The sequence below is a fragment of the Anomalospiza imberbis genome, chromosome 10 (assembly GCF_031753505.1).
Source record: "Anomalospiza imberbis isolate Cuckoo-Finch-1a 21T00152 chromosome 10, ASM3175350v1, whole genome shotgun sequence".
Taxonomy (NCBI): domain Eukaryota; kingdom Metazoa; phylum Chordata; class Aves; order Passeriformes; family Viduidae; genus Anomalospiza; species Anomalospiza imberbis.
The window spans coordinates 14,820,279-14,833,276 of NC_089690.1; the positions used below are offsets into that span (position 1 = coordinate 14,820,279).

General features: G+C 40.9%; 1 long non-coding RNA gene across 1 annotated transcript in view; it reads left to right on the forward strand.

The window, feature by feature from the left end:
- LOC137480028 (uncharacterized) overlaps positions 1–12,998 on the forward strand; it is a 29,469-nt gene that overhangs the window by 4,338 nt on the left and 12,133 nt on the right. The window lies entirely within an intron of this gene.

Sequence of the window (12,998 nt, forward strand, 5' to 3'; positions counted from 1 at the left end):
AAAATGGCCTAACAAAAATATATACTCTTTGCCAGCCACAGTTCTGCTGGTATGTAATTTCTGGAAGGGTCAGATGTCTTTTAAGGAGATAGACTAGAATTATCTGAAGTAGCAATTCCCAAGCTGTAGGCTCTTGAGTTATTGCTGTTGGGCCATAAAAAACTGCGTGGCCCTGTGTGAGTGGCTGTGTTCAGTTTTCATTTGCCAACCTGCATGAAAAGAAAATGGAAACTACATGAAGTATTTTAAATTTTACCTATTTTCAGTAAGTTTTGTCATAAACGTAGCATTGCTTTCTTCAGCTGCCAACAAAGCAGAAAATGATCTGCACCACTGGGAGAGGAGGCTGGTTCACAACAAGGTTATTTCTTGAAATGTACTTTAATATTGTGAAAACCCTGAAAACTCACAATAGAAAGCCAGTGGATCAAGACCTGCAACCATGTCATGCTATGAATTTCCACAACTGCAAAAAAGAGGCCAAAAAATCTTTGAGATGGGCTATATTCAAGTTAAAATAATAGAGGCATAGTAGTTAGAGCCCAATGACTCATCCAAACTAATTATGTAGAAAGGGTTTACCTGGGAGATGCCACTAGCACATCCAACCAGCAATTAAAAACTAAGAAATAAATCTTAGGGACATCAAACCTCAGCACTAGAAGGCAGCTCAGAAACAAACAGTGAAACCCAAATGTAAAAGACCAGGCTTTTAAAGCATACTGTATGATTAATTATATTTGTGCTTGTCAGTCACAATGTAGAGGACATCTCAAGAGGCAATGTCAAAAATGGCTGTTGCTAACTTGTATAAATACATTTGATATTTGGAGTTAGGCCACACAGGGTCATCTATATATATCTCAATGACAGATAACAGTATAAAGTTTGGATAGCAACCAACTGCAATTTTACTGGAATCTTACTGCTGTTGCAAGAGTTGCCTGTAAGCCCCAATCACACTGAAGATTGGGTACCTGGCTCTGATATTAAGAATATTGCTTCATTCAGAAGTTTCTGTTGGTGAATTGTTTAGGCCCATGCCTGAGCACCTCATAGAATTATTTGTAAAAGCTGGTTGTAAGCACTGCTGTCTGAGCCACTGTAAGCAGACTGCTGAATCCAGAGTGAATGGCTACAGGGAGATGTGATTAGAATTTAAGAGCTCTAATTAATGGATTTTTGTTTGTCTGGTTTTTGTTTAAAAAATGTGACTACAAATTAAAAAGGTACAGTAAGTGTGGAGAATATCTAGGGAAATGTTACCTGAGTGCCTGAGTGTCTGTGTCTATTCAGTGAAGGACATGTTTGCAGATAATAGTTCCATTTGCTGTGTGATGGACAGAACTAAGCTGAGATAAAAAGATTAAAATTGGAAAAATATATCTATAATTATAGTGCTTGAATTTGCTCACATAGAAGTGAGTCAGCATTTGTGTGACTTGTAAGGGTGCAGGATAACTTTCTGGTGTGAAAGCATATGACTGAAGAACGTGTGTTCAGCATGTCCAGAGCTCAGACAAGAGGTCTAACCTGCAGACTGGATGCATAAGGAAATCCTAGAAAACTAACCTGCTTGCAGAAGTACGTGTTTTAATGTTTTTATAACCTGCCATAAGTTCTACACCGTGGATTCCACAGCTCATGTTTAAAACCAAAAAGGCTTTCAGGCCTTTTGTAGTAGAATCTGTATAGGATGGGAGCCAAGGTGGGGACTGGAGCACAGGGGGGTGGCCTGTAAATGTCGGGGTGTCTTTCTGTGTTTGGCCAGCACTGACCTCCAGACTGAAGCACCTGTGCTGATGTGTAGTGACTGTTGCTGGGGCCACTTCCCAGAGTGTTGGTGGCATAGACACCCCCCTTGCATTCAGCACGTACCTAGAACTGCAATCTCCACTGGCATGTATTCAGTAAGCCTGGCTTCTGGGCACTTCTGAGTAGCCTGTGAGCTTCAAGCTTATCATCTTCCTCTAAGATCGATAAACCTCATCTGTAATCACTACCCTGTTTTCTGTGGTGATACAGTATTTTTCTGCAGTGTGTTCATTTGAATGTCACTATCCAGGATATCTGTGAAGCTCTGAGCAGCTTCATTAGCAAGACTGGAATCTGTAGTCTGGAAACAAAGGGAAAGGTTTCACCTGCATGCTGCACTTGTAGAAATGTAGCAGTTAAAAGTAGAAGTATGTTCAGTTTTTTTGCTAAAATGATAATTCTGCTTAGTTGTCCAAGTGTTATGCTTATTATTTATTTGCTGAATCCAGCTACTGTCAGGTTTTGTCAACAGTGCACCTGCAGAAAATGACAGTATGAAAGTTTTACTTCATGTTTAAGTAAACTGAGGCAGCACATTCATAGAGCATTATTGCACTAAACTCAGTTGATTACCATCCACATGCCTTACAGAAGCAAGTCATACCTGTAGTAATTGCCCAGATTAAACTGGTTTTTTTTTGCCTATGAGAGTAAAAATGACCAAGTGGCCAGTAACAAGCTGAGGAGTCAGGCACTCCTGGGTTCTTATCCTTGCTTTGCCACTATCTGTTCTGTAATCTGGGGCAAGTTGTTTAAACTGTGTTAATTTTGAATGAATTTTAATTCATGTGAAACACTGGAATTGTACCAGGGTTGAATTTGACCCTCTGTGTCTCAGTTTCCACATCTGTAAGATGGGGAGAATATACCTTACCTACCTCGCAGGGTTGCTCTGAAGACTAGCAAATGTTTGTAAAGCACTTAAAAATGCAAAGACCCTCCCAGGTGCTAAGAAGAAATATTACTGTACTCCAGCAGAGAGAATGTTATATTTTCCCTCATCTGACAGCCAGAGGAACATGAACATTTCCAGATTGTGAACTCTTGGGACAAACCCTAGTCATTGCCATACTCCTAGGATGTTCACATCCCATCTCTTTTGGAGCCGATGGCAAAATTTCCACTGGCTCAAGTGGGGGGCAGTCAAGACCCAGGCAGTATTAAACAGGCTGACTAAATGCTTAAGGGTCAGGTGTAAAGAGAAAACATACATGACTTACATATGCTTTTCTTCAGAAATTCTCACAGGTAACTTGTACTGAGGAGCATTGTAACACCCACTAGGCCTCCTTGTTCATTTAGCCATGGATTGTATTCCAGTTACTATGAAACAATGGAGCAGGATTTCCCATCAGTGTCTGTAAGATTATGATTGTCTCAGTTGCCATTGGGAATTTTGAACTACGTCAAACTTCTTACCAGAGTAAAAAGACCTGAAGTAAATGAAGCTTTTAAGAAAAAAAATACGTAATCATTTGAGAATATTAAATTATATTGATCAAACAATATACTGTTTTTCCCTCCTGTTCTGCAAAACCAACAACATGGAGTTAATCTTATGGTTGAGTGAAATCTGAACTGAGATCTTTTGACCACATATATGTACTCTGTCAAGAAGCCCTGGATAATCATTCTACTAACCCACTCTGCCCATCAACTGGAAGGGCTGATAACAAAAAGCACCACTGAGAAGAGGACCATGTTTTTAAGAGCTTTTCTATCTGGCAGCAGTAGCTGAGAGGAAAAAAAAAAACACGACATGAAAGGGTTTGAATGATTTGTTAGTCAAGGCCTGTACCTTTAGAAATTCTCCCAATATCCAAGTATATTCCTAGCTTCTGTTAGACACCTCTGAGTCAGAGCTATATAACCAACACCCAAGTTACAGCTGAAACTTTATTCTCTTCTCCTCAGAGAAGATGCAAGATGGTAGTGTCACATGCACTGAAAGACACAGACCTCCATTCAAGACACTTAGTATCTTGGAGCTGGGTGTGGAATTAAGTTAAATAATTTTCACATCTTGCTTAGACAGATGCTGCTTCATTCCACTGAAATCAGTAATAAATTATTGACCAAGACAAAGGAAGCAGATTTTGCTTAAAATTGCCTGGAAGGAAACACCACCAGCAGACTTCTGCTTTCAGGGCAATTGCTTCATGGGCTGCACTCAGAACATGGAGGATTCTGAAGTAGGGCTTTGCTACTTCATGGGAATGCCTTAGGATTTGTGGTTGTAGCTGGGGGTTAATAGTACAGAGAAACAGTTTATAGCAAGTCAATTCTGTCTGCTAGAGGTTCAAGCATGCTTTAGTAGGAGGCATCACATTTAAGGGGCTGTGCATGCAATGAAGAAAAAGTGTGAATTTTGTGTGGTTCTATTGGGAGGGTTTGAAAATTTACTCTTTGTACACTTTTGGATGCTGACTACTGTATATGTAATGACTATGCATTTTTAGCAAAAAAACAAAAGGGTGTGATCTATAAATAAAGTTGATTCTGAGTTCATTTTTGCAGAAATGCATTTATAAAGGTTTTTTTAATTTCTTTGTATAATTTACTGTGATACCTGTAGTATCAGAAATGTGTTGAATGTAGTTTTCTTCAAACACAGGAGGTGTTAGCATGAGTACAAGAATGTTCAATTCTTATATAGGGGTATAGGGGTGTTGGTATTTCTGAAGACACTATACTAGCAAAAGTATCATTGCCATTTTCTTGTCTTTTATATTTTAAAGCAATAAAATAGCATTCTTTGCCATTTTAGTTCTCCGCTAACTAATTAATGATAGGCATCCCTGTTACATTAAGATCTAATACATTAATATGTATTAGAAGATTAGTGTTCAGCCTACAGTGCTCCCTGAAAAATCATTAAATTGGTAGCCATAGCAGTGTAAAGAATCAGCAAAATATAAATATTGACTGCAAAATGAAGAGGTCTAATTGGCATCAAGTAAAGTTTCCTATTTGGCAGAGTAGGATGGCAAAATACTGTTTTCAGTCCAAGTCAGGCACCAAAAAGCACTCAGTGAACTGCAATTACATAAAGTATCTGCCTTAAGCCTTTTCTGTCAAAATTCAGCAGGACAGGATGTATCCCAGCATAATACCAGGCTCCCCCTGATACTGTGGAAAGACCGAACACAATGGAAAACTGTAGGATCTTCTAGTTGAGGTCTGCAGAATTCCTTCCAAAACTCTAAAATTCTTGAGATTCTTATTCCCAGACATTGTACATCCTATTTGAAATGTGGCAATGACTTCAAGGATTTGATGATCCCAGCAAAAACCTCCATTACCCTCTTAGAAGCAGATGCTTCAAGAGACTACATCCTGCAAATAAACAAATGCTTCACAAGACTGCATCCTCCTGTTAACAAGGGTTTTCATAATGTTATCAGTAAACTGTGGATCTGACTGCTGGACATGAACATGCTGGAGGAAAACCTCACAAAACTGATGAAGCCAGTGAAGATGGAAAAGCACTGAGCAGAATGGTAAGCAACAAAAGTTACAGCTGCTAGGACAGGTAATTTATTGAGGTCAGTGCCTCAGCCTTCAGCTGTGGTGGATCCAAGGTACTCTGATAATCTACTGGAAATCTGAAGGCAATCTATATTTTGTTACCATGACCCTAAAAGTCAGGACTGTATTTGAGGAGGAACAAAGAAACATCTGATGCACAACAATTACCTTCAGATTTATTCTCTCATCATAGGATCATGTAAGGCTAGCAGGATCTGCAAGTGGAGATGAAACACATTAAAAATTAAAAGCTGGTAAAAACGTAGAGCAAATCAGTATTGATGCTAAATCTAAATCTTGGCTGCAGTGACAAGAGCCTTTGGGGCAGACACTACAGATGAACTTTCTGCATCAGAAACCCTCTACTACAAGGCAGATTTCTTATCAGGAGTGGCAGTATGCTTCTGTTAGTGGGGAGCTAGAAATACTTCTCTTGCCAGGGAGCACAGCCTTTGGGTACATGATGCATGCTTTACAGAAGCAAAATAACCATGTCACACAGTCTTTTTGGAGAGTAAGCAATTTTATAGAGTTTTCTAATTTGAGTCTCTCCTGCCTCCAAGGTCTAATCCTGTCCTGTCCCTTCTGTCTGATTAAACATGAAAATATAGTTTTCTTTAATTTTTGGTATTAAGAATGCTTTTCAATATTATATTGTGTTTGCTAGAAAATGTCTATTCTCTCTCACTCTCCTTTGCTGTTCTGAGAAACTGGGCAATGCCACATGTACAAGAAAAAATCCTTGATTTTTTTTCCCCTCTTTATATGCTGGTCTCTCCACATCCACAGTCCTGGGGCTATGGAATTCAATCACTGGCACTCACTAGTGTTCCAAAATCTCAGCTTTTCTTTTTAGCAGCACTTGGAAGGACAACTAGGAAATGTCAGTGGGGTGGATAACAAGCAGCAGTATCTGTAGCCCTCAGAAATAATACAAATAATGAGCAAAAGGTAAACAGGTCCCTGGGGCAGCTTCTCTGATACCTTTGTACACACAGGCATCATCTCTCATTATCCAAAATTCAGTGAAGCTCATAAGCACATGCTTAACTTTAATAGGACTATATGTTCATCTTTGTCCATTGGCGGGGTGAACTTTTCCTTGTGTTTAAGTGTGCTATAGAAGTGGAGCCCTAATGAGCAGACAGTGCCAGGGAAATGCTGCCAGCAAGAGTCTGGCACAGCAGATCCTGCCATCCAGCCCTAAGGCAGTGTCCACTCTCCAACACCCAAGACTCACATTCCCTCCTCAGCTGTAGCACTTTAAAGCACTCTCAGGGCATCGTTTGAAAAATGTTAATACAAAACAAAAAGCAAAGTATATATAGCCAGAAATGCACCAACTTAGTAATGAAATAAAGGTGCAGAGTTTTCAGTTGTACCAATTACAATATCAAAACATTGTTTCTTGTAGTGTAGTAGAAAATCATACCTTGACGAGAAACAGTTTAGAACAGTAAGTAACCAGAATCACTGAGCACCGAAAAATATATTAAAAAGAATATTTATATATATATATATATATATATATATATATTCTTATATAAATATAAGAATATTTATATATAGTTAAAAAGAATATTTATGTCTGTAGAATATGGACTCAAACAGAGAAGCCAAATATTCTGTGAAGAACACCTTTGTCCCTAGCAATAGAGCACCTTCCTTCAAGCTATAACTATTCTACCCGAACAGAAGCATGCCATCTCTTTTATTCTAAAGTTCAGATGTTCTTTGGACAATAAAAAAAGTAATTTGACTTAATTGTGTTCAGTAAACTGATATAGAGAACTGATATCAGAGAACTGATATAGATTGAGAACATATACAAGAGTGGGAAACCTGCTCAAAATGCAATGTTCAGGTTAAATGAATATTATTTAAAGTCCCAGCTAGCTTAGCATTTGGCAGCCCTATCACCTCAGAGGGAATATAGAGTGTATCTTCAGATCTGCTTCTACTGACATGACCATTATTCCAAAGAACATAGTGAGTTGATATAATGAATGGCAAATAGTAGATACCTCCATTACAGTTAATCTGTGATGATATATTGTATTCAGATATAAGGCTGAATTACATACATGAAAAAGTTGATGGTGCTCTACATACTTTGGTTGAGGTCTTCAGCTGTTACAAAAAAGACAAAAAGGCATTTTAGAAGTCTTCCTTATTAAAGAAAAAAAAGGTAAAATTAACCTCACAGATTTGAAAAGATGTATTGATTTTGACTTTGCTGGCAGATTCTTACATGGCTTTGCACTAAGCAAATGAACTGGTGGACTTACAAATATTACCATGTGAAGTAATCACTGCTTTCTCTTCTGAAAGTCACAGTGACTTTCTCCAAGCAGAGCTACTGAAGACCCACAGTGAATCTGGCTCTCTCTCCTTTACAGCAGCTGTAGCTTGAAGTACAAGTCCTCTGTGGAAAGTACTAGATGTTCACCTAGCAGTTTCCAGCACACTTCATTGCTGCTTTTAAATAACCCCAATGAATTTTATTCATTAACCAAATATGTACATAGAGCTAATAAATAATTATGATTTTCAGGCTCTGGAACTGTCCTGATTTCTAATTTCAGTGTCAGGGCAACACTGCCAGGTATGTCCTAGACATGAGTGACTTCCAACTTATTACTCAACACTCTTTGTTCCAAAAACCATTTCAGTCTCCCACTAGTTCATGAAGAAACAATCTGCAACAAACAGGCAGGTAAATGAAGTCTCTAAGGTGACAACTTCCCATGTGCACTATAATAGGTCAGCGGCAGCCCAGTTCCCTTCACAAGTGATTCCTGAGCTAAATTCACAAACAAGTACCAGACTCAGTTCTCTTCCCTTGGCATTTTGCCCAGAAGGCTCAAACAGGCTGGAGAATAATTCTGACTTGTAAAGAGCTCTTTTCCCCTCCTATTCCCCAATCACATCCGTGTGTGCAGTACTAGCATAGAGGATGCAGCAGGAATGCAGTGTGGCACAGCACATCTCTGTGCTGCACCAGTCCATCCGTGGCACGGAGCCACATGATCCCACCAGGGCAGCTCCCACACACGAGTCAAAGCAGCCTGAGAACCGAGCAGTGACAGCCCTGCCTGCCTGCTGTGCCAAGTGAACCTCAGAATAAAGAGATTCAGGCCTGCTGTTTTGCAACTTTAGTCTGTGCCCAGCAGACCCATGCAGGACACTGAGGTCAACCCACAGGAGTTTCCTAGATAAGATTTGGTCTTATTCAATTTTAAGAAAACAAACCCATTTTCTAACTCAGCCATCAATGATAAATTATATAGAGAATAGAAATTTTCAGTTTCCCTGAATTTGCTGGATAGAACTTAAAGACTAAATGACAAAAAAAAAAAGATAAATTGATGTAAAAATATGACCACAGGAGGATAAACATGGCTGGAACCAGTGGACAAATAGATTAAAAGGACTAGAGTGGTTTTTTGCAAGTCATGTAACACAGAAGTAACAGCACATGCCCAAAGAAAAAGTTCAAGGAAAAGTCACCTTTAATATCAAAGCATTCAGTGAATACAACCACTACAGACCCCTTTTATGACTCTCCAGGACCAAAAAAGGACTTCCAGTGAGAGGTGGATACATACAAATTAGTTCTAGGAAAGTAATGTTTATGTATTAAATAAGAACCACGTTTTAATGAATATGTATGTTTACGACGGATAAATACCTTGTTGTAAAGCCTCACAACACACAGAGAATAAAAAAAAATCCTGTGTGTGTGTGTCCTGCACAGATAAAGAATGCCTGCTTTCTAATGCTTCAAATGTGTTAGAAAGTTTATTCCAGCCGATTTCAGGATCTTCTGTGCTCTGAGGTCTGAGTTGGATCGAATCCTCAATTTCAGCTTGAAATGAACAAGGCAAAACAAATTATTCCCATATATTCATAAACTATCGGTTAATTCAGACTGTTTTAATCTGCCCCAGCGCATGCACACGGATGAGCAGGAGCAGAGCGGCGTGCGGGGATGAAGTTGCTGCAGGGGGCTGCCGTGGCCCTGCGAGCCGCCGGCCGGCGCCGGGGCTGGGGCCGCCAGGAGGAGCCGCAGAAGCGCGGCCGGGGCGGGCACGGCCGGTTCACGGCCAGAGAGCGGCTGGACGGCTCCGGCACGGCCACGTTTTCTCCGTGGGAGCCGGGGCTGCATTTCTCATCTGCAGCGCAAAGGAGGGACACAGGAGCCCCGGCAGGCGCCCCCGCCCAGGCTCCGCTTGCTCTTGCACGGCTGGTAGAAGTGCTGCCCTTTGCGGCACCTCGCCTGGGCACCGCTGCTGTCCCCTTGGCTGATTTGGGAGGGATGCCCCGTCCATAGAACACTCTCAGGGAGAAGCTGGCACAGAGATCTGGCCGTCTGGCAAAAATAATGCCTTAGAGGCAACTGCTTGTTGATACTATCCAATAGAAAAAAAAAAAAAAAAACAACCCTGTTTTGAAAGGGATGATGCCACTCTCTTAGACATTCCTGGAACTTAAACTGAACATAAGTCAGTCGGAGTGACAGTATGCATCTTGTCATGTTGATTTTTAAAAATATTGACTAAAATAAGTTCATTTGAGCTGTTTTCTTTATCACATACATACCACAGCAGATGCAGATTAACATACCTATTAGACTTATATAGTAGTTTAAAACCAGCGTGACAAACAAGCAAAGAAACAAAACAGGCAAGCAGTAAAAAAGAAAATCTGAAAGTATCTTCCTATGCAGGATTGCACCTTTCAAAGTTGAGCAGTTGAAAGTCATCAGTTCAGAAATGGCTCCTTCCTGGCCCAGACCCAGTGAGATGGATGAGCCCTGGTAAAGCCCGAGTTAGCCATGAGGCAACACACCTGGCTGGCACAATGCCATGACCACCCTGCCACAGCCAGCATGTTGCCCACTGGATGGGAACAGCTCCCTTTCTCTTCTACTCAGCTTTCAGACTGACCCGTGTTCACAGAACGTGCCTACCATATTCCCAGCTGATGTCAAACAATGCACATATATTTCATGCTACAGTTTTCAACACCTAGGCATTAAAATGTACTTTTTGAAGTGCTGCAGTCCCCTTCTTGGCTCTAACATTGCTGTGTTAACTGGAGTATTGTAACAGTGCTATGATTCAACCCCTCTGTGTGCCAGTTTACTGCAGGAGTTGTTGGACTGGCTATGCTGTTTGTAGGGCAGAGCTGACACTCATAGTCTCAGTGACAGACACAGACATCAGCTCCTGGCTTGCCATGCCCAGCTCTCCTGGGGAACTCCCATTCATTTTGGCCAGTGACACTTCACTCTCAACCTATGCCAAAGATTATACATCACCCTTGAGACAGCTATGCTTTCCTGTCCACTGTTCATCTTTCAATTAAGTCTCTTCTGGGCACAGCCACAATCCAGAGCTGCTGTCTGAGGCTGTTAGATGATCTCCACAGCCCTTGTCAAAGTTGGAATATAAGCAAACTTGGTCCACTCCTTTCTTATTTAACACCAGCATATGGAAAATTTTTACAATATTATGACTTCCTGTGCCAGCTGCCCAGTGATCCCTATATCTTGTGTTGGCGCAAGCTATGAAAGTTAGCAGCCTTATTGTATGGATGCAGATGTAGCATCTCATCAAAGCGTTTCTAACTCTCTTTACAACTTTCTTCCTTTCATTTATTTCTTCCCATTTTCTGACCCAATTTCACTCTCTCATCTGTTTCCCTTTACAAATATCAAGCCTGAAGCCAAATTTCTTGAGAGCTGACTCTTTCTATGCAAGCAGAACACTGACAACTGCCTTGAATGTGTGTCGAGACTCTCTGAGAAGAACCAAGGTGGAGCAGCCAGTGAGGCTGCACACAGCACACTGCTCCCTGTGTCAGTGCCACACTGGTGTCCTGCCTGAGGCTCATGTATCTTTGTGTAGCTACTTGTGCTGCAGTCACAGCAGGACATCCAAGTGACTTCCTCACTGCCCGCGGCCTTTCAGTTGTCTTCTCTTCCTATCTTATACTGTTGGTTGTATTAGCACTAAAGAGTGGATAACTCTACATCCCACTTGGAATACAGTCGAAATGTGGCAACATGCAATCATGCTTGTACATTCAGTTAAATCCAGTAATAACATATTTTATTCTGACAGGCCATTGAAAACCGAATGCATTTATTTCCTCACACAGCCCAGCTATAGGTAAAGCTTTTCTGGATGTTTCAGGCACATTATATAAACTAAGTCAACACACAACCTGCCTACATATAAAATACCATTTGAGAGTGAAATTCTGGTCTCTGAGGAATTTGCTCTGGCAATAGCAAGATTTATTGGTTTTGTCATTAGATTTTATTCTTAGGATATCAGTCATCATTTCTTTGTCAACAGATTTTACATATCTCAACAGGACTGATCGACTTGCAAATCCAATCAATGAGAACTCAGAGGTTTCAACATCTTTTCTGGTAATAACTGCTGGGATTTACTCTCAGGAGTATAAGAAATGTTCTGCAGTACGAGCCCCATCTTTTATGCTCAATGTCATATGTAACAGGTTTCTAATAATAGAATCACTACAACCTGTCCAGCAATTCCAGTCCTGGATTTGCCACAGGACATAAGTCATTAGGTTATAGCTAACACAGTAAACAGTGACTCTTCCTAGTGACATGGTAAAAATAGAAAGGCTTCACATGACAGGGAGTTTTCTCATCTGCAACACTCTTCAGAAGGTTTTAGCAGGGGGAGTTTCAGTGACATGTTTACAATTCCTCTTACAAAAATTACAACAGAACTCTGGGGGTTTCATATGGCTCTTTATAGGTAAGAAGGACAACCATCTCCAGGGTGTATAGATGCTAAATCTTTAATTTCAGATCTCACTTATAACTGTATATTCAAAGATTTTTATTTTATGATGGGAACATAATAGAAGAAATAGAAATGTAATGGGGGAAATAAAACTTACCACATTATCCCTTAACTGAAAGAATTTTCTTGAAAATTCTCACATTCCCTTAATTACTTCCATGAAGAGATTAAATTGCAAAAGTTGTTTTGGGACTAGCTGCCAACAAAATAAAATAACATAGTTGTAAGCTGTTGCTCAGCTTTGACTACTGGGGGCAGTAATTCTCTGGTCCAGCTGGTGCTACAATGCAGTGTTCTCACCAATGCTCAGTTAAGAGTTATCTTAAGCCTACGGAGAATTCATGTGACACCCACAGACTTAACAGGAAGGACAAAAATTATGCATAGCTGCCAGGCTTCAGGGGTCTCTGAGCTACAATGCAAAACCTTCGTGGACCCACATCCTGCAGCTGCACAGCCACAGCTCCCCAGGGATCCCAGCCTCATGCTCCCTGCTGTGCATGTTACCTACTGGAACAGTGCCACCATCCCAGCCTTACACCTTTGGCCACCACCAGAGTAAGCTGAGGCAAGGAGACAGATTACAGTCAGCATGCCACAGCCACAGCCCACAGGCAGGAGCAGGGCTGGATGGAGTTATGAACTCATGACTGAAAACTCAGATCAGACACCCAAGGACAGGCAGCTGTAAACTAAGCTTGCAGAGGGCTTTACATCTCCACTGCCTGCACATCCTGGGCCAGGAGAACAGCTTGTTTCCTGTGAGCACGTGGCCAGGGACAGTCTGCAGGACACCCCAGTCTTTTG